The sequence below is a fragment of the Artemia sp. Qi Xiang Cuo genome, chromosome 18, assembly GCF_049724085.1.
Source record: "Artemia sp. Qi Xiang Cuo chromosome 18, ASM4972408v1, whole genome shotgun sequence".
NCBI lineage: Eukaryota > Metazoa > Arthropoda > Branchiopoda > Anostraca > Artemiidae > Artemia > Artemia sp. Qi Xiang Cuo.
Window position 1 is genome coordinate 40,972,278 of NC_142811.1, and position 22,051 is coordinate 40,994,328.

Genomic DNA, 22,051 nt, shown 5'->3' on the forward strand with positions numbered 1-22,051 from the left:
CCCTTCATAGCAATGTCCCTTCTCCATGAAAACTTCCTTCATCGAAAGATCCTCCCACATAACCCCCAACCCCCCCCCCCCCCCACTACCCTGAAAACGTCTGTATACTTCCCAATAACCAATACTAAATGTTAACATTGGGTAAAGTTCATAACTTTCAGCCCTCCCCCCGGGAGCTTTGGGGTATTAAGTCATCCTAAAAGACATACTTATAATATTTTCGAACATGCTGAACAAAATGGCTATCTCAAAATTTTGATCGGATGACTTTGGGAAAAAAATGAGCGTGTGAGGGGGCCTAGTTGCCCTCCATTTTTTGGTCACTTAAAAAGGGCACTAGATCTTTTAATTTCCATTCCAATGAGCCCTCTCACGATATTCTAGGACCATTGGGTTAATCCGATCAACCATAGGAAAAAAAAAAATAAATAAATAAATAAATAAAATAAACCCGCATCCGTGATCTTTCTTCTGGCAAAAAATGCAAAATTCCACATTTTTCTAGATAGGAGCTTGAAACCTCTGCAGTAGGGTTCTATGATACGCTGAATATGATGGTGTGATTTTCATTAAGTTCCTATAACTTTTAGGGGGCCTTTCCCCCTTTTTTTGAAAATCAGCCAAATTTTCTTAGGCGCGTAACTTTTGATGGATAGGACTAAACTTGATGAAAATTATAAATTTGAAATCAGCATTAGAATCTAATTCTTTTGATGTATCTATTTGTATCAAAATACCGTTTTCTAGAGTTTCGGTTATCATTGAGCCAGGTCGCTCCTTACTTACAGTTCGTTACCACGAACTGTTTGATAAATGGTTCGGCTCGTGGATATCATAGGCAGCGCAATAGCTCTTCCTATGTAAGGGACGATGTTGGCACGATGTATTTTTGGTTATTTTAGACTAGGGCACTTCGTATCGAAGGAGTTGTCGTAGAAACTTCGAAAACGCCTTATTTGATTGGAAATTGAAGGGCTTGTGCCCTTTTTAATAGCAAGGATTTTAATAGAAAGGGATTGGAAGGCAACTAACACCCCTTCCACGCCCACCATTCCCCAAACACATCCAATCAAAATTTTGAGATAGCCATTTTGTTTAATGCAGTTGAAAGATCTGGAAATTGTGTCTTTGAGGAGGACACTCCCCCCACAGCCCTCAGGGCAAAGGTTGTGAGTTATGTCCTAGGGACATATGAGCTTTTTAAGGAAAGCGTTGTCGTAAAAATTAAAAAAGGGCTCATTCGATTGGAAATTGAAAGGACTAGTACCCCTTTTAATAGCTGAAAGTGATTGGAGGGCAACTAACCCCCCTATCACACCCACCATTTCTCCAAACACATGCATTAAAAATTTTGAGATATCCATTTTGTTCAACGTAGTTGAAAGTTCTGGAAATTGTCTCTTTGAGAATGACAAAGCCCCCCCCCCCCACACACACACACACCCCTCAGGACTAGGGTTGTCAGTTATGCCCTTGAGGCATATAAAATGTTTTTACAGAAGGGCTTGTCGTAAAAACTTTAAAAAGAGCTCATTCAATGGGAAATTGAAAGGGTTAGTGTCCTCTTTAATGGTATTGATTGGAAGGCAATTAACCCCCCTCTCACGCCACCTATTTCCACAAACACACCCAATCAAACGGAGCAAAACACAAAGACAAAGCTTTCCCCTTAGAAAAGATTATTGAGAAATACTACGCATAGAAAAAGTGCAATATTTTGTTAGGCATAAGTCCCCTTAAGATAGTAACAAAAAAATATACTCCCTAAGAAAAAAATAACATATAGAATCCCCACATAAGAATCCCCTATGACAGTGGAGTGTAATACAGATAATTTTGATATTCCTGAACCAGCTTTGTACTGCTAATGTGAGTAAAAATAAATAAATTATTTTCTTAATTTTGTCTCTTCATGTTAGTATTTCTCAAGATAATTAGTCCTTGTGGCTCCAATCACTCTCAAGGGAACCAGAATCCTTTTAATCTGATTTCGACTCAGTATGGCCGTTAACGTATGCTCCCCGTTTGACTTGCTATTTTAATTCCCCACTACACGAAGCTCCCCCTCAAACTATGGTATTAAATATACGAAAAGAAATAAAAGAAACCCCCCCCCCCATTAGAATTGGCGCGGCACTGTTTAACGGAGCAAAACACAAGGACAAAACTTTTCCCTTAGAAAAGATTATTGAGAAATACTACGCATAGAGAAAGTGCAATATTTTGTTAGGCATAAGTCCCCTTAAGATAGTAACAAAAAAAATATACTTCCTAAGAAAAAAATAACATATAGAATCCCCTCATAAGATAAGTTTGAAAGTGTCAAATTTGAGTAATATCAAAAAAACTTAGTGCCGAATTTAATTATTTTTGAAAATACTAGCCAATATGTCGTTAGATCCAAACGAACAATTGCTAAAACAAAAACTTATTGCTAAAACAGGGGAAATTTCAAAATCTCTTCCCTCATATAATTGAGACTCAGACGTAGAATAGAAATAGAACATTTCTATTCTAAATAGAAATTATTTCTTTGAGGAGGACACTTCCCCACAGCCCTAAGGGTAAGGGTTGTAATTTATGCCCTGGGGGCATATAAGGTTTTTATAGAAAGCGTTGTCGTGACAAATTCAGAACAGGCTCATTCGATTGGAAATTCAAAGGGCTAGTGCCTTTTTTAATAGTTGAAAACAATTGGAGGGCAACTAACCCCCGTATTACGCCCACCTTTTCCAAAAACACATCCAATCAAAATTTTGAGATAGCCATTTTGTTCAACGTAGTTTTAAGTTCTGGAAATTAGGTCTTTGAGAATTACACCCCCCCCCTTCACAGCCTTCAGGGCAAGGGTTGTAAGTTATGCCCTGGGGGCATATAAAGTTTCTATAGAATGCGTTGTCGTAGAAACTTCAAAAAGGGCTCATCCGATTGGAAATTGAAATGGCTAGAGCCCTTTTTAATAGTCAAAAGTGATTGGGAGGCAACTCACACCTCTTCCACGCCCACCATTTCGCCAAGCACATCCAATCAAAATTTTCAGATAGCCATTCTGTTCCACGCAGTTTAAAGCTCACGAAATTACACGTTTGAGCAGGACACTCCCCACACAGTCTTCAGGCGAGGGTTATAAGTTATGCCCTGGGGGTATATAAGGTTTTGATTGAAATCTTTGTTGTAGAAGCATGTGCCCTGCCCTAAATTTGCACTTTACTGAAAAAAATACAAATGAATGTGCATTGTCTGTTTAATGTACATATACTTATATTTAGTAATCAAAATATTAATATTATTTGATTTATTAAAGTTATAAAAGTAAAAACATTTATATTTTTCAGCAAATTGAAAATTTTGTTCTGGCCTTGGGAAGGCATAGGGGTTTTGAGCCCAACTTATTATAATTTCTGCTCATTTGAGTATGAATCGATTATTTATTGTAATTTCTGTTCGTTTTGGGTTTCATTTATTTATTGATGCTGATTTGAGGTAGTTTCACGCTTGGAGATTAGTTGATTTTATTTTTGCTCATTTTTTGATTAATGGAGTTCTTCACTTTTCTTTGAAAAACTTATTTTGTGGAAAAGGTTTTTATTATTAATTATAGTAAAAATGGATATGGGTATAATGTATTATTTTTGTTGTTGTTTAAACCAGGGCACTTCGTATTGAAGGAGTTGTCGTAGGAACTTCGAAAAGGGCTCATTCGATTGAAAATAGAAAGGGATGATGCCCTTTTTAATAGTCGAAAGTGATTGGAGAGCAACTAAGCACCCTTCCACGCCCACCCTCTCATTTGCCCTCTCATTTGTTTATAAACTAAATGTTGCCATAAAATTATATCAAAATGCACTGTGTTAATGCTAATTTCCAATAAGGCATCTCAGCAGTATCCCAAGAAGGACTGAGGGTATTATGTTCAAACTTTCGGGGCTGCTTCTGCTCTTAAAATTTAACCAAATCAAAATAGCGTAAGTGTATCCAAGCTATCAAAGAAAGTAAACAGATTTTTTGCGAAGGGTATCAAGTTTTCCATTTCAGGTCAACTAGAGGAGGTATGAAACTAAATTAAACACTACTATTTGTGTCCATATTTTTAAAAGGGTGTATGCTGTTAAAAATTGCTGAAAATTTTTCTCCAGTATACAAATAGCAGGCTAAACTATAAAGTGTCAAAAAACGAAAAGATTTGAAGTATTATTTTCTTTTTCCCTGAAAAGACTATGTCAATATAGAACAAACAGAAATTAATTAAAAACAACTTTTTCCAAAAAATATGTTTTTCAAAGAAAAGTAAAGAACTCCAATAAACAAAAAAGAAGCAAAAATAAAATCAAATAATCTACCAAGCGTGAAACTACCACAAATCAGCATCGATAAATAAATGAAACCCAAAACGAACACAAATTACAATAAATAATCGAGTCAAACTCAAAACAGGCAGAAATTAACGTAAGTAGTATATTTGAAAAACTTATTTTGTGAAAAAAGTTTGTTTAAATAATTAAAATAAACGACAGAGTCAAACTCAAAACGAGCAGAAATTAATATGAGTAGGGTTCTAAACCCTTATCAAAGGCAGCTTAATAGCGCTGCCTAAGTAAAGAACGATGTTGGCACAATGTATTATTATTTTTTTTTTCTTTAGACCAGGGCACTTCGTATTGAAGGAGTTGTCGTAGAAACTTTGAAAAGGACTCATTCTGTTGGAAATTGGAATGGCTAGTGCCTTTTTTACTAGTCAAAAGTGATTGGAAGAAAAACTAACGCCCCTTCAACGCCAACCTTTTCCCCAAAAACGTCCAATCAAAATTTTTAAATAGCAATTTTTTTTCAACGTATTTGATTTCTAAATAGAAATTTTGTTTCTAGGAGGACACTCCCCCCACAGCCCTCAGGGAAAGGGTTGTAAAGCTACGCCCTGGGGGCATATAAGGTTTTTATAGAAAGCTTTGTCGTAGAAACTTCAAAAAGGGCTTATTCAATTGGAAATTCACAGTGCTAGTGCCCTTTTTAATAGTCGAATGTGATTGGAGGGCAACTAACCCCCCTCGCACGCCCACCTTTACCCCAAACACATACAATAAAAAATTTGAGATAGCCATTCTGTTCAACGTAGTTGAAAGTTCTGGAAATTCGGTCTTTGAGAATGAACCCCCCCCCCCCCACAGCCCTCAGGGCAAGGGTTTTAAGTTATGCCCCGGGGGCATGTAAGGTTTTTTAGAGAAAACGTTGTCGTAGAAACTTCAAAAAAGGCTCATTCGATTGGAAATTGAAATGACTAGTGCCCTTTTTAATAGTCAAAATTGATTGGAAGGTAATTAACACCCCTTCGCCCCTTGCACGCCCACCATTTCCCAAAACACACCCAATCAAAATCTTCAGATATTCATTTTCTTCAACGCAGTTGAAAGTTCTGGAAATTATATCTTTGAGCAGGACTCTCAAAGGCAAGGGTTATGTATTATGCCCTGGGGGAATATAAGGTTTTTATTGAAATCTTTGTGGTAGAGACTTGAAAAAGGGCTCATTCGATTTAAAATTCAAAGGGCTAGTGCCCTTTTTAATAGACGAAAGTGATTGGAGGGCAACTACCCCACCTCTCACGCCCACGTTTTCCCCAAACACATCCAATCAATAATTTAAGATAGTCATTTTTTCAACGTAGTTGAAACTTTTGGAAATTAGGTCCTTAACGATGACGCCCCCCCCTCCCAACCCTCAGGGCGAGGGTTTTAAGTTTTGCCCTGGGGGCATATAAGGTTTTTTATAGAAAACGTTGTCATAAAAACTTCAAAGAGGGCTCATTCGATTGAAAATTGAAATGGGTAGTGTCATTTTTAATAGTCGGAAATGATTGGAGGGCAACTAACTCCCTCTCACGCCCAGCATTACCCCAAAGAAATACAATCAAAATATTGAGACATCCATATTTTTCAACGTAGTTGAAACTACTGGAAATTATGTCTTTGAGGATGGCCCCCCCCCCCAAGCCCTCAGGGAAAGTGTTGTCAGCTATGCCCTGTTGAAATATAAGGTTTTTATTGAAAGCGATGTTGTAGAAACTTCAAAAAGGGCTAATTCAATTGGAAATTGAAAGGGCTAGTGTCCTTTTTAATAGTCGAAAGTGATTGAAGGGCAACTAACACCCTTCTCACCCCCACCATTTCCCCAAACACATCCAATCAAAATTTTGAGAGACCTATTTTGTTCAGCATAGTTGAAAGTTCTAGAAATTAGGTCTTTGAGGATAATAAACCCTCAGAGCCGTGAGGGCCAGGGTTGTAAGTTATGCTCTGGGGGATATAAAATTTTATAGAAAGTTTTGACGTATAAACTTCTAAAAGGGCTCATTTGATTGGAAATTGAAAGGGCTAGTTCTTTATTTAATAGTCGAAAGTGAATGGAGAGCAACTAAACCCCCCCCCCCCGCTCACTTCCACTATTTCCCCAAACACATTCAATCAAAATTTAGAGATATTCATTTTGTTCAATGTTGTTATAAGTTCTGGAAATTATGTATTTGAGGATGACAAACACCTCAGAGCCCCAAGGGCAAAGGTTGTAAGTTTATATAGAAAGTTGTTGTAAAAATTTCAAAAAGGGCTCATTTATTTGGAAATTGAAATTATTGTTTGGAATTGAACACAAAAGGTAGTTTGACCTCGACCTAGAGTAACCATGATTGTAACTAATCTTGAATGAAAGTAACTAGACAAAGCCAATAGAAACTACCTTTCATTTCAGAACAATGGCCAAGGCAAATATTGACACAGAGTTTATAACTATCAAGCACGCAAAAGAAAATATGATATACTCTGCAGCAATACTTATTGTGAATAATTTCAGGGGAAGAAATATTCGCGAAAAAAATCGTCAAATATGATTTAAGGGAATATAACATAGAATCGTATCGTTTTGGACGACGATTAGCAAATAAACCCAAATATCGATCTGTAACAGGAAAATTGGGAACAAAATACAATGGGAGAAGGGATAAGTACCTTCAATATAGTCAGAAGCGACGTGGCTGACGATGTAGTTGTTCGCATAACAATACAATCTACATTCCAAATTCAAAAGAATAAAATCGCCAAAAAAAATATATAAAAAATATTTAAAAATTAGATTACATTGCAATATGAAATAACACATATTAATTCTAAAATTAAACAGAACGGTGCGACTAACAAATATTATGATAATCTTCAGTGTTTGCGAAGCAGCCAAAGACGTTGTAAAGCAGGGAACCATACATAAGCATGGGAACTACCCCCAGAATAGCTGTAATGTATGAAAAATATAAATTCTCCTATTCGCAAGAGAGACCAAAGATAATCATATGCGGAAAGCCAATGTGGAGTGTCTTCAGCTCATTTCAAGTGGAATATTTAGTCGTTTACGATACTGGAGTAGTCATGGCAATATGCCGCGATCCAGTGTCGCGGCAATATGCAAAAACAAAAGCATAAGAATTGCCTTGATTTGTTTTATCTTAAAATTTAACTTTATTTGTTACAGCTAGTACAGCTAATCACGACTATTGCTTCAATAATAGTCCCTGTATTTTATTCTATAAATTATGTATTGTTGCCATATGTGCTTTACCTTACGTGATTGTAAAGAGCATATGATTCTGCCTAGATATTTATATTTTAGGAAGTGGAGTAGTCAGTGGATATTCAATCATGGTATACCAGCATGCAACACAGATACAACCTAGTAGCATCTATTCTCATCATTCGTCAACCAACGATAAGTACTCCTTGTAAATCCTTGAATATAATACACCGATGACAATCTCATTTACCTAGTACCAGGTAACTCTATCTAAAAAAAATATCGTCAAACAGGAAAACCCCATATATATATATATATATATATATATATATATATATATATATATATATATATATATATATATATATATATATATATATATATATATATATATATATATATATATATATATATATATATATATATATATATATGTCTGAATCAATGATTATCTAGAGAACCACCCCGACCAAGCATGTCGTAAAACTGCATAAAAATCCGTCAAATAACTATCCTTAGACGGCAAGGTCCCAAACAGTAAATCCTAAGGACTGGAATAACCCTGGAGTTAATCCCGCAATGATTACGTATCTTAAATCCTAAGTCAAAAACAATATGTTGAAACAAGATTCCAAGTTTATGTTTTGACCCTACCCAATCATTATTTGATATCGCAAAAACAAACCATCCTCCCTGAGAAGAAGAGCCAAACATTAACAATTTTGTGGGAAATATAAACTGTACGTGCTAAACTTTCCCAAAATGAAGTGTCAGAGAAGAGACCCAACCAAGTTATTATAGTCATAGTCCCTATGATTAAGCCCTCGATGAATGTGTATCATTAAAACAGGAATCAAAGACAATGCGTTAAACCTAGGCTCTAAGATCAAGTTTTGATCCAACCATAATTACCTTTACATGTCGTATCACGGCCCTTTGTTCAAATAAAAGAAGGACTGATCGTGAACAATTTCCGGGAAACATAGACTGTACGAGTATTAGATTTCCTGAGGATAAAAGCGCCTAAAAAGAGATACCCAGCCCAAAGAGCAGTATACCCATTTCCTTTAATAAATTTTCAGCGGTATTTTTACAAATTAAACATGTCAACAACTCTATAACATCAACCCCTCGTATATGACGTGACAAACCACGCACGGACAATTTTGTGCAAGAAGTCATACATATGAACATTTTAAATGCTCATCCCAAGCAACAAGTGCCAAAAAATGAAACACCACTAAGACAAACCATAAACAATTAGCGGACCCAGTAATTAATTGAACGGAAGCGCAAAATAAAGTGACAAGGTATGTGAGTATTATAGACACGTAGAATGATGAAGTAAGTGTGAAATCTTATGTACTTAACACGTAACTTTAATGAATATTGAGAAACTTTTCGTAAAACAGATGATATAAGTGACATTATTCAAGTGCTACTCCCAGATATCAAGTTAAAATCTCGTAATATGTGTATAAAATCATTTTTTTACAAGTTTTTTTTTTTATTAATATATTTGTGTGTTATAAGTTAGATGTAAGAAGCTACTTTAGAATTCAATAGCGTATCTTATCAGTATAGTGTCAGGTGGATATTTATTGTAGTATTTAAGTAAGGAACGTGTATTTTCAGTAATCAATATCATACCGGGTAGTAAAACAATTGCAAAGGCAGAAATTAGAGAATTAAGACCATGTAGAATTATTAGCATATCAGGTGAAGGTATTTTTAGTATTATGTGGAGGAAGGTAATATTTACATACTTAATCATATAACCAAATGTGTTAGTCAATAGAAACTCTTTGGCCCTTTCGCCAAATAGAGTGAATAGGTGATGGACTTTTAAGTAATGTTTTCATATATGTAATCACACAAAGCAATCAGGAATATAAAAAAAAGAAATCTTATTAAATGTGAGTTAATTCAAATAATAAGTGCCAATTAAAAAAAATTTTTTTTAACAATGATAAAACGAGATCAAAATTCAAAAAATAGAGAGAAGTAGTAAACACAACGATGAGGACATCGTTAACAATGGGAAGGAGGATATGTAACGGGATCAAAATTCAAAAACCTAAAAATTTGCCAATTAGAGTTACTCAAGTAAAATAAAATCACCCAAAATATGAACCTAAAAATTCAAGTAACCCACAGATCGAGTAAGGCTATATCGTACAATTTAAAAAGTAGCAATACAAATGTATCTTAATCGGACAAACTTTGTAAAAACTTTCCCACCAAAAGTGTAATAGCAATAAATAAGTCCGCCTCTGTGTCGCCAAATATGCAATAAATATCAGTGTGACCAAATGTTACATGACAGGCGACTAACAATGTAGTTTAAATTTTAAGAATTTGAATTTACAAACTGTCAAGAGAAGGTAAAATTTATCATACAAAAAAATAGTCACTAGAGATACAAAGTATTTTCATGTAATCTAGTTGCATTGTTCTGAAACTAAGTTTAGGATCATGTATTCCAATGCAACTAAGTTGTATTTTCCCTTAACAAATTTCACAGTGATAAATTATAAGCCATCTGGAAACTAAGTGACACGTCGTTAGCAATAAAATTACAAAAGTAAAACTTTGTTTTGTCGAGAAAAACTCCAAAGTGAAGTCTTAGAGCTATAAATCGTACCAAAATTGAATTAGCCAATTGGTGTATCCCTGTCCAATAGAAATATGGGACATACTATTAACCAATAGGACCAATGTAACACACTTTTTTAGCAACGCCTGAATGTAACCTCTGGTGAAATTGGAGTGTATAGTTAGTTAGAATTTAGCAACTTTGCGCCAGTCGAAAATGAGTCGATAACGAGTCGATAGCCAGTCTATAATCAGCCTAGAGCCTGTCTTCGAGTAGTGTTTGAGAACAGTCTAATGTAAGTGATCTAACTATTGATAGTTTTTGACAATTATTATCAGAACATTGATAAAACCATGTTGCATTGTATATGCCCAGTGTATAACATTGTCCAATTGCCTATGACAGTGGAGTGTAATACTGATAATTTTGATATTCCTAAACATGCTTTGTACTGCTAATGTGTTTAAAAATAAATACATTACTTTCTTAATTCTGTCTCTTCATGTTAGTATTTCTTAAGATAATTAGTCCTTGTGGCTCCAACCGCTCTCAAGGGAACCTGAATCCTTTTAATCTGATTTCGACTCAGTATAACCATTAACGTATGCTCCCCGTTTGAATCGCTATTTTAATCCCCCGCTACACGAAGTTCCCCCTCAAACTATGGTATAAAATATACGAAAAGAAATAAAAGAACCCCCCCCCCATTAGAAAATTAAAAGGGCTAGTGCCCTTTTTTAATAGTTGGGGGTAGTTGGAGGGAGAATCACTCCCCCCACGCCCATCATTTCCCCAAACATTTCCAACATTTTGATGTGGCCATTTTGTTCCACGTAGTTGAAAAGTCTGGAAATTATGTCTTTGAGGATGACAACCCTCCACCATAGCCCTCAGGAGAAGGGTTGTAAGTTATACCCTTGGGGCATATAAGGTTTTTATAAAAAGTTTTGTCGCAAAAGCTTAAAAACGATTCATTTTATTGGAAATTGAGAGGACTAGTGCCTTTTTATTAGTCGAAAGTGGCCAGAGGGAAAATGCCCCCCCCCCCGCCCGCCCATCATATCCTCAAACACTTCCAATCAAAATTTTGAGATAGCCATTAAGTTTTACGTAATTGAATCTTCTGGAAATTATGTCTTTGAGGATATAAATCCCCCAAGCCCTCAGGGCAAGGGTTGTAAGTTATGCCCTGGGGGCATGTAAGTTTTTTTTTTTTAGAAGGCATGTTTATATAAACTTCGGAGGGGGCTCATGGGATTGGTAATCAGACACTCTATTGCTCTTTTTAAGAGTCAAAGTGATCGGAGGGCAGCTACTCCCCCCTCAAACAGACGTCGTATTGTCGCGAAATGCATCTATTAGAAATTTTGAGATAGTCATTCTGTTCAAAATAGTCTAAATATCATTTAACATGGCTTTTGGGGTTGAAACAAACTCCTGAGATTAGGGGCAATGATTATAAGTTATAAATAGGGGTTATTTAACGATTTTATGGAAGGGATGGTTTTTTAACAGATGCCCAGTCTTTTTCCCTGAAAAAGACTATATCAAGATACAACAAACAGAAATTAATTAAAAAAAACTGTTTCCACAAAATAAGTTTTTGAAAAAAAAAGTAAAGAACTCCATTAAACCAAAAATGAACAAAAATAGAATCAAATAATCTACCAAATATACAACTACCACAAATCAGTATAAAAAAATCAATAAAACCCAAAACAAACAGAAATTATAGGCAGCGCAATCGCGCTGCCTAAGTAGAGAAAGATGTTGGCACAATGTATTATTTTGTTTTCTTTAGGCCAGGGCACTTCGTATCGAAGGAGTTGTCGTAGAAACTTCGTAAAGGGATCATTCGATTGTAAATTGGAGTGTCTAGTGCCCTTTTTAATAGTCGAAAGTGATCGGAAGGCAACTAACACCCCTTCCACGCCCACCATTTCCCCAAACACATCCAATCCAAATTTTTTAGATAGCCTCTTTGTTCAGCGTAGTGGATTTCCAGATAGAAAATATGTTTTTGAGGACGACACTCCCGCACAATCCTCAGGGCAAGGGTTTTAAGTTATGCCGTGGGGGCATATAAGAACGATGTTGTCACAATGTATTATTTATTATTTTTTGTTTTAGACCAGGGCACATCATATCGAAGAAGTTGTCGTAGAAACTTCGAAAAGGGCTTATTCAATTGGAGATTGGAGTGTGCCCTTTTTAATAGTCGAAAGTGATTGAAAGGCAACTAACACCCCTTCCAAGCCCACCATTTCCCGAAACACATCCAATCAAAACTTTAAGATGGGCATTTTGATCAGCGTAGTTGATTTCCAAATAGAAAGTATGTGTTTGAGGAGGACACTTCCCCACAGCCCTCAGGGCAAGGGTTTTAAGTTATGCCCTGGGGGTATATAAGGTTTTTTGTAAAAAGTTTTGTCGTAACAACTTCAGAACAGGCTCATTCGATTGGAAATTCAAAGGGCTAGTGCCTTTTTTAATAGTCGAAAACAATTGGAGGGCAACTAACCCCCGTATCACGCCCACCTTTTCCAAAAACACATCCAATCAAAATTTTGAGATAGCCATTTTGTTCAACTTAGTTTTAAGTTCTGGAAATTAGGTCTTTGAGGATGACAACCCCCCCTCCCCCACCCGTCACAGCCGTCAGGGCGAGGGTTGTAAGTTATGCCCTGGGGGCATATAAAGTTTTTATAGAACGCGTTGTCGTAGAAACTTCTAAAAGGGCTCATTCAATTAGAAATTGAAATGGCTAGTGCCCTTTTAGTAGTCAAAAGTAAATGGAAGGCAACTAACGTCCTTCCACGCCCACCATTTCCCCAAAAACATCCAATCAAAATTTTCAGATAGCCATTTTGTTCCACGCAGTTTAAAGTTCAGGAAATTATACATTTGAGCAGGACACTCCCCACACAGTCTTCAGGGCAAGGGTTATAAGTTATGCTCTGGGGGCATATAAGTTTTTTATTGAAATCTTTGTTGTAGAAGCATGTGCCCTGCCCTAAATTTGCACTTTACTGAAAAAAAATACAAATGAATGTGCATTGTCAGTTTAATGTACATAAACTTATATTTAGTAATCAAAATATTAATATTATTTGATTTTTTAAAATTATAAAAGTAAAAACATTTATATTTTTTCAGCAAATTGAAAATTTTGCTCTGACCTTGGGAAGGCATAGGGGTTTTGAGCCCAACTTATGTTAATTTCTGCTCATTTGAGTTTGACTCGGTTATTTATTGTAATTTCTGTTCGTTTTGGGTTTCATTTATTTATTGATGCTGATTTGAGGTAGTTTTACGCTTGGAGATTATTTGATTTTATTTTTGCTCATTTTTTGTTTAATAGAGTTCTTTACTTTTCTTTGAAAACTTATTTTGTGGAAAAGGTTTTTTTTTATTAATTATAGTAAAGATCGATGTGGGTATAATGTATTATTTTTGTTGTTGTTGTTGTTTAGACCAGGGCACTTCGTATTGAAGGAGTTGTCGTAGGAACTTCGAAAAGGGCTCATTCGATTGAAAATAGACAAAGACGATGCCCTTTTTAATAGTCGAAAGTGATTGGAGGGCAAACTAAGCACCCTCCCACGCCCACCCTCTCAATTGCCCATTATGTTTAAAAACAAAATATTGCCTTAAAATTAAATCAAAATGCACTGTGTTAATGCTAATTTCCAATAAGGCATCTCAGCAGTATCCCAAGAACGACTGAGGGTATTATGTTCAAACTTTCGGTGCTGCTTCTGCTCTTAAATTTAACCAAATCAAAATAGCGTAAGTGTATCCAAGCTATCAAAGAAAGTAAACAGATGTTTTTGTGAATGGTGTCAAGTTTTTCATTTCAGGTCAACAAGAGGAGGTATGAAACTAAATTAAACACTACTATTTGTGTCCATATTTTTAAAAGGGTGTATGCTGTTAAAAATTGCTGAAAATTTTCCTCCAGCATACAAATAGCAGGCTAAACTATAAAGTCTTAAAAAACGAAAAGATTTGAGGTATTATTTTCTTTTTCCCTGAAAAGACTATGTCAATATAAAACAAACAGAAATTAATTAAAAACAACTTTTTCAAAAAACAAGTTTTTCAAAGAAAACTAAAGAACTCCATTAAACAAAAAATAAGCAAAAATAAAATCAAATAATCTACCAAGCGTGAAACTACCACAAATCAGCATCGATAAATAAATGAAACCCAAAACGAACAGAAATCACAATAAATAATCGAGCCAAACTCAAAACAAGCAGAAATTAACATAAGCTGGTCTCAAAAACCCTATGCCTTCCCAAAACCAGAACATAATTTGCACTTTAATGAAAAAAATACAAATGAATGTGCATTGTCAGTTTAATATACATATACTGATATTTAGTAATCAAAATGTTAATATTATTTGATTTATTAAAGTTATAAAAGTAAAAACATTCATATTTTTTTTAGTTCGAGCTGAAATAACTACTTACCTTAATTTCTGCTCGTTTTGAGTTTGACTTGGTTATTTATTGTAGTTTTTGTTCGTTTTGGGTTTCATTTATTTATCGATGCTGATTTGTGGTAGTTTCACGCTTGGTAGATTATTTGATTTTATTTTTGCTTATTTTTTGTTTAATGGAGTTCTTTACTTTTCTTTGAAAAACTTATTTTGTGAAAAAATTTTGTTTAAATAATTAAAATAAACAACAGAGTCAAACTCAAAACGAGCAGAAATTAATATGAGTAGGGTTCTAAACCCCTATCAATGGCAGCTTAATAGCGCTGCCTAAACAAAAAGAACGATGCTGGCACAATGTATTATTATTTTTTTTTTCCTTTAGACCAGGGCACTTCGTATTGAAGGAGTTGTCGTAGAAACTTTGAAAAGGACTCATTCGATTGGAAATTGGAATGGCTAGTGCCTTTTTTACTAGTCAAAAGTGATTGGAAGAAAAACTAACGCCCCTTCAACGCCCAACTTTTTCCCAAAAAACGTCCAATCAAAATTTTTAAATAGCAATTTTGTTCAACGTGTTTGATTTCCAGATATAAATTTTGTTTCTAGGAGGACACCCCCCCCCCCCCCGCCCTCAGGGCAAGGGTTGTAAAGCTACGCCCTGGGAGTATATAAGGTTTTTATAGAAAGCTTTGTCGTAGAAACTTCAAACAGGGCTTATTCAATTGGAAATTCACAGGGCTGCCCTTTTTAATAGTAGAATGTGATTGGAGGGCAACTAACCCCCCTTGCACGCCCACCTTTCCCCCAAACACATACAATAAAAATTTGAGATAGCCATTCTGTTCAACGTAGTTGAAAGTTCTGGAAATTAGGTCTTTGAGAATGAACCCCCCCCCCACAGCCCTCAGGGCAAGGGTTGTAAGTTATGCCCCGGGGGCATGTAAGGTTTTTTATAAAAAACGTTGTCGTAGAAACTTCAAAAAGGGCTCATTCGATTGGAAATTGAAATGACTAGTGCCCTTTTTAATAGTCGAAATTGATTGGAAGGTAACTAGCACCTCTTCGTCCCTTCCACGCCCACCATTTCTCCCAACACACCCAATAAAAATTTTAAGATATTCATTTTGTTCAACGCAGTTCAAAGTTCTGCAAATTATATATTTGAGCAGGACTCTCAAAGGCAAGGGTTATGTATTATGCCCTGGGGGAATATAAGGTTTTTATTGAAATCTTTGTGGTACAGACTTGAAAAATGGCTCATTAATTTGAAATTCAAAGGGCTAGTGCCCTTTTTAATAGACAAAAGTGATTGGAGCGCAACTAACCCACCTCTCACGCCCACCTTTTCCCCAAACACATCCAATCAATACTTTTAGATAGTCATTTTTTTTTCAACGTAGTTGAAAGTTTTGGAAATTAGGTCTTTAAGGATGATGACCCCCCCTCCCAACCCTCAGGGCGAGGGTTTTAAGTTTTGCCCTGGGGGCATATAAGGTTTTTATAGAAAACGTTGTCATAAAAACTTCAAAAAGGGCTCATTCGATTGGAAATTGAAATGGGTAGTGCCATTTTTAATAGTCGGAAATGATTGGAGGGCAACTAACCCCCTCTCACGCCCAGCATTACCCCAAAGAAATACAATCAAAATATTGAGATATCCATATTTGTCAACGTAGTTGAAACTACAGGAAATTATGTCTTTGAGGATGAGCCCCCCCCCCAAGCCCTCAGGGTAAGTGTTGTCAGTTATGCCCTGGGGGCATATATGGTTTTTTATAGAAAGCGATGTTGTAGAAACTTCAAAAAGGGCTCATTCAATTGGAAATTGAAAGGGCTATTGCTTTATTTAATAGTCGAAAGGGACTGGAAAAAAACTAACCCCCCCCCCCGCTCACTTCCACCATTTTCCCAAACACATTAAATCAAAATTTAGAGATAGTCATTTTGTTCAATGTAGTTATAAGTTCTGGAAATTATGTATTTGAGGATGACAAACACCCCAGAGCCCCCAGGGAAAAGGTTGTAAGTTTATATAGAAAGTTGTTGTAAAAATTTCAAAAAGGGCTCATTTGTTTGGAAATTGAAATTGCCCTTTTTAATATTCGAAAGTGAGTAGAGAGTAATTAACCCCCCTCTCACGCCCACCTTTTCCCCAAACACATCCAATCAAAATTTTTAGATAGCAATTTTTTTCAACTTATTTTAAAGTTTTTTAAATTAGGTTTTTTTGGTTTACAACCCCCCCCCCCCCCCCACAGTCCTCAGGGCAAGGATCGTAAGTTATGCCCTGGGGGCATATAAGGTTTTTATAGAAAGCGATGTTGTAAAAACTTCAAAAAGGGCTCATTCAATTGGAAATTGAAATGGCTAGTGCCTTTTTTAACAGTTGAAAGTGATTGGAGTGCGACTAACACCCCTCTCACGCCCACCATTTTCCCAAACACATCCAATCCAAATTTTGAGATATCTATTTTGTTCAAAGTAGTTAAAAGCTCTTGGAATTATGTCTTTTAGGATGATAGCCTAATCAGAGCCCTCAGTGCAAGGGTTGTAAGTTAATTCCTTGGGGCATATAAAGTTTATATTGAAAATTGAAGTAGAAATTTCAAAAGGGCTAATTTGATTGGAAATTGAAATTGCCCTTTTTAATTATCGAAAGTGAGTGGAGAGTAGTTAACCCCCCTCTCACGCCCACCATTTCCGCAAAACCATTCAATCAAAGTTTAGAGATGGCCATTTTGTTCAACGTAGTTGACAGTTCTGGAAGTTCTGGAAAGGTTGTAAGTTATGCCTTTGGGGTATATAAGGTTTTTATAGATAGCGTTATCGTAGAAACTTCAAAAGCGGCTCATTCAATAGAAAATCGAGAGGGCTAGTGTCGATTTTAATAGTCGAAAGTGATTGGTGGGTAATGAATTACCCCCCACACCCCCACTATTTCCCCAAACACAACCAATCAAAATTTCCAGATATCCATTTTGTTGAGCGTAGTTGAAAGTTTTGGAAATTATGTCTTTGAGGATGACACTCTCCCCAGAGTCCTCAGGGCTAAGGTAGTAAGTTATGCCCTGGGTACATATAAGGTTTTTAATAGAAAGCGTTGCCCCAGAAACTTCAAAAAGGGCTCATTTCATTGGAAATTGAAATGAATAGTGCCCTTTTTAAATTCAAACGTGATTGGAAGGCAACTAACACCCCTTCCACATTCACCATTTCCCGAAACACGTCCAATCAAAATTTTCAGATAGACATTTTGTTCAACACAGTTGAAAATTCTTGAAATATATCTTTAACCAGGATATTCCCCCCACAGTCTTCAGTGCAAGGAGTATGTAGTATGCCCTGGGTGCTTATAAGGTTTTTATTGAAAACTTTGTCGTACAAAACTTAAAAAAGGGTTCATTCAATTGGAAATTCATAGAGCTAGTGCCCTTTTTAATAGTCGAAAGTGATTGGTGAGCAACTAACCCACCTCTCAGGCCCCGCTTTTCTCCAATCACGTCCAATCAATATTTTTAGATAGCCATTTTGTTCAACGTAGTTTAAAATTCTAGAAATTAGGTCTTCAAGGATGACAACGCCCCCCTCCCCCCCACAGCCTTCAGGCCGAGGGTTGTAAGTTATGCACTGGGGGCATATAAGGTTCTCATAGAAAACGTTGTTGTAAAAATTTCAAAAAGGTCTCATTTGTTTCGAAATTGAAATTGCCCTTTTTAATAGTCGAAACTGAGTGGAGAGTAATTAACCCACCTCTCACGCCCACCTTTTACCCAAACACATCCAATCAAATTTTTTAGATAGCCATTTTTTTCAACTTCTGTGATAGTTTTGTAAATTAGGTCTTTAAGGATTACAACGCCCCCCCACAGCCCTCAGGGCAAGGGTTGTAAGTTATGCCCTGGGGGCATATAAGGTTTTTATAGAAAGTGATGTTGTAAAAACTTCAAAAGGGCTCATTCAATTGGAAATTGAAATGGCTAGTGCCTTTTTTAACAGTTGAAAGTGATTGGAGTGCGACTAACACCCCTCTCACGCCCACCATTTTCCCAAACACATCCAATCAAAATTTTGAGATATCTATTTTGTTCAAAGTAGTTAAAAGTTCTTGGAATTATGTCTTTTAGGATGATAACCTAATCAGAGCCCTCAGTGCAAGGGTTGTAAGTTAATTCCTTGGGGCATATAAAGTTTATATTGAAAATTGAAGCAGAAATTTCAAAAGGGCTAATTTGATTGGAAATTGAAATTGCCCTTTTTAATTATCGAAAGTGAGTGGAGAGTAGTTAACCCCCCTCTCACAACCACCATTTCCCCAAAACCATTCAATCAAAGTTTAGAGATAGCCATTTTGTTCAACGTAGTTGAAAGTTCTGGAAGTTCTGGAAAGGTTGTAAGTTATGCCTTTGGGGTATATAAGGTTTTTATAGATAGCGTTATCGTAGAAACTTCAAAAGCGGCTCATTCAATAGAAAATCGAGAGGGCTAGTGTCGATTTTAATAGTCGAAAGTGATTGGTGGGTAATGAATCCCCCCCCCTCACGCCCACTATTTCCCCAAACACATCCAATCAAAATTTCCAGATATCCATTTTGTTGAGCGTAGTTGAAAGTTTTGGAAATTATGTCTTTGAGGATGACACTCTCCCCAGAGTCCTCAGGGCTAAGGTAGTAAGTTATGCCCTGGGTACATATAAGGTTTTTAATAGAAAGCGTTGCCCAGAAACTTCAAAAAGGGCTCATTTCATTGGAAATTGAAATGCATAGTGCCCTTTTTAAAGTCAAAAGTGATTGGAAGGCAACTAATACCCCTTCCACATTCACCATTTCCCCAAACACGTCCAATCAAAATTTTCAGATAGCCATTTTGTTCAACACAGTTGAAAATTCTTGAAATATATCTTTAACCAGGACATTCCCCCCACAGTCTTCAGTGCAAGGGGTATGTAGTATGCCCTGGGTGCTTATAAGGTTTTTATTGAAAACTTTGTCGTACAAAACTTAAAAAAGGGTTCATTCAACTGGAAATTCATAGGGCTAGTGCCCTTTTTAATAGTCGAAAGTGATTGGTGAGCAGCTAACCCACCTCTCAGGCCCCGCTATTCCCCAATCACGTCCAATCAATATTTTTAAATAGCCATTTTGTTCAACGTAGTTTAAAGTTCTAGAAATTAGGTCTTCAAGGATGACAACCCCCCCCCCGCCCCCCACAGCCCTCAGGACGAGGGTTGTAAGTTATGCCCTGGGGGCATATAAGGTTCTAATAGAAAACGTTGTCGTAAAAACTTCAAAAAGGGCTCATTCAATTGGAAATTGAAATGGCTAGCGCCATTTTTAGTAGATAAAAATGACTGGAGGGCAACTCCAACTCACGCCCACCATTTCTCCAAACGCATACAATCAAAATTTTGAGATAGCCATATTTTTCAACGTAGTTGAGAGTTCTGGAAATTATGTCTTTGAGGATGACAATCCCCTCCCCCAAAGCGCTCAGGTCAAGGGTTGTCAGTTATGCCCTGGGGCATATAAGGTTCTTACAGAAATTTTAAAAAGGACTCATTCGATTGGAAATTCAAAGGGCTATTGCCCTTTTTAATAGTCGAAAGTGATTGAAGGGCAACTAACACCCCTCTCACGCCCACCATTTTCCCTAATCCATCCAATCAAAATTTTGAGATATTTATTTTGTTCAACGTAGTTTAAAATTCTGGAAATTAGGTCTTTTAGGATGATAATCCCTCAGAGCCATCAGGGCAAGGGTCTTCAGTTATACCCTGGGGGCATATAAGGTTTTTATAGAAAGTTTTGTCATAGAAACTTGAAAAAAGGCTAATTAGATTTGAAATTCAAAGGACTAGTGCTCTTTTTAATATTCGAAAGTGATTGGAGGGCAACAAATCCCCCTCTTTCGCCCACTTTTACCCCAAACATATCCAATAAAAATTTTTAGATAGCTATTTTGTTCAACGTAGTTGAAAGGTCTAGAAATTAGGTCCTTGAGGATGGCAATCCCCCCCAGCCCTGAAGACAAGGGTTTTAAGTTTTCCCGCGGGGCATATAAGGTTCTTATAGAAAGCGTTGTCGTAGAAACTTCAAAAAGGGCTCATTTGATTGAAAATTGAAATGGCCAGTACCCTTTTAATAGTCGGAAGTGATTGGAAGGCAACTAAAACCCCTTCCAAGCCCACGATTTCCCCAGACAAATCCAATCAAAATTTTGATATAACCATTTTGTTCAACGCAGTTTAAAGTACCGGATATTATGTCTTTGAGCAGGATACTCCTCAACGGTCTTCATGGCAAGGGTTATAAGTTATGACTTGGGGACATATAAGGTTTTTATAGAAAGTGCTGTCGTAGAAACTTCAAAAAGGGCTCATTCGAATGGAAATTGAAATGGCTACTGCCCTTTTTAATAGTTGAAAGTGATTTGAAGGCAACTGACACCCCTTCCAAGACCACCATTTCTCCAAACACATCCAATCAAAATTTTGAGATGGCTAAAAATTTTGGCTCAAATTTTTGAGCCAATGGCTCAAAATTTTGAGCCAATTTTGTTCAACGTAGTTGAAAATTTTGGAAGTTAGATCTTTGAGAAGAACATCACCCCCTCCCCCCCCAAGTCCTCAGGGTAAGGGTTGTCACTTATGCCCGGGGGGTATATAAGGTTTTGATACAAAGTGATCTTGTAGAAACTTCAAAAAGGGCTCCTTCGATTGGAAATTGAAAGGGCTAGTATCCTTTTTAATATTCGAAAGTGATTGAAGGACAACTATCACCCCTCACATGCCCCCCCATTTCCCTTAACACGTCCAATCAAAATTTTGAGATATATATTTTGTTCGACGACGTTGAAAGCTCTAGAAATTAGGTCTTTGAGGTTGATAACCCCCTCAGAGCCCTCAGGGCAAGGATTTTAAGTTATGCCCTGGGGGCACATAAGGTTTTATAGAAAGTTTTGTCATAGAAACTTCAAAAAACGCTCATTTGATTGGAAATTGAAAGGGCTAGTGCCCTTTTTAATAGACGAAAGTGAATGGAGAGCAAGTAACCCGCCTCCCAGGCCCACCATTTGCCCAAACACATTCAATCAAAGTTTGGAGATAGCCATTTTGTTCAATATAGTTGAAAGTTCTGGAAATTATGTATTTACTACTACTACTAACAACTCATCGCAGCACCAAGCCGCCTGAGGCCAACACAGTTACGCACGCTCCTCCTCCACCCCAATCTATTAAAAGCCTCCCTTTTTACACCCGCCCACGAAGTTCCCATTTCCTTTTAATCTTTCTTTATGACGTCCTCCAACCCCAGACAGGGACGACCTGCTTTCCGTTTAGCCCTAGATGGTTGGCCGAAAAGAACAATCTTCGGCAATCTGTCATCATTCATCCGCACAACATGCCCTAACCACCTCAACCATTCTTTCATTATAGACCTAGAAAGCGGTATTGAACC